This window comes from Bison bison, unplaced genomic scaffold (genome assembly GCF_000754665.1).
Source record: "Bison bison bison isolate TAMUID 2011002044 unplaced genomic scaffold, Bison_UMD1.0 scf7180017864135, whole genome shotgun sequence".
NCBI lineage: Eukaryota > Metazoa > Chordata > Mammalia > Artiodactyla > Bovidae > Bison > Bison bison.
The window spans coordinates 6506924-6507857 of NW_011494707.1; the positions used below are offsets into that span (position 1 = coordinate 6506924).

A 934-nucleotide genomic window follows, 5' to 3' on the forward strand; every position below is an offset into this window, starting at 1 on the left:
AACCAGTGACACCCCAAGCCTGCTTCAGGCCTCCTTTGCCATCCACCGCCCCAGCCCCAAACCTTCGGAGGGAGGCGCTGGCAGGTCCTTCCAGCAGCCCCATTGCTTGTTGCCTCCACTGGGATAGATGAGGCCAGGCTAAGGCCGAGAAGGAAAAGAGGGATGGCCCCAGGAAGGGATGATTCTAGAAACCTGCTCTTCTTTTCCTTAATCGACTGACCTTATTTGATGGTTTACGCTCTCTCTTTCTCATGAGTCCAGAAGCTCAGTGTTGAGAATAACTCAGACTCATCGATGGGCCCCATACTAGCAGTGCCTAGCACACAGCAGATGCTCGGTCAAGGGCACTGGACCAAAGCTCATACACTGAGTGACACCCATATTCCCATCCCCTGGGGTTCCCATTGGAGGCACACGTAGAGGAATGACAGGTATGCCTCAACACTAGGGAATTTACAGCGATTTAGTTCAGGCAGTGGCTCTCAATCAGGGTGACCGCACCCCCCAGGGGGCACCTGACATTCTTGGTGGTCATAACCGAGGGGAGGGGCTGCCACCAGCCTCCAGTGGGGAGTGCCCAGGGGTGCTGCTAAAAATCCTCCAGGGCATAAGACAGCCCCACCGCAGAGAATTATCCAGTCCAAAATGACAGTGATGCCGAAAGCGAGAAGCTCTGATGTCAATCAAAACTCCTCCTCCCAGTTCACAGAACAGGAGACGATCCTGGCCAAAGTGAGGAATTGCCTAGATCCAACAGGACCACCCAGGATGAAGAAAAATCCCTCCAGTGAGCTGTCCGGGGAAGAACAGGGAAAACAGTCCTGAGTCCTTATAATGCGGGGTCCTGGCCTTCTCAATGGTGCTCTCTCTACCTGGTCAGCCCTCGAGCCCAAGGCCCATTTGCCAAGTTGCGGCCAGAGGACAGGAGCTGCCA

At 54.8% G+C, this 934-nt stretch overlaps 1 protein-coding gene across 2 annotated transcripts in view; it reads right to left on the minus strand.

Moving 5' to 3' along the window:
- Positions 1–934, minus strand: part of MYH11 (myosin, heavy chain 11, smooth muscle) — a 130093-nt gene that overhangs the window by 68304 nt on the left and 60855 nt on the right. The gene's annotated exons all lie outside the window — the stretch shown is intronic.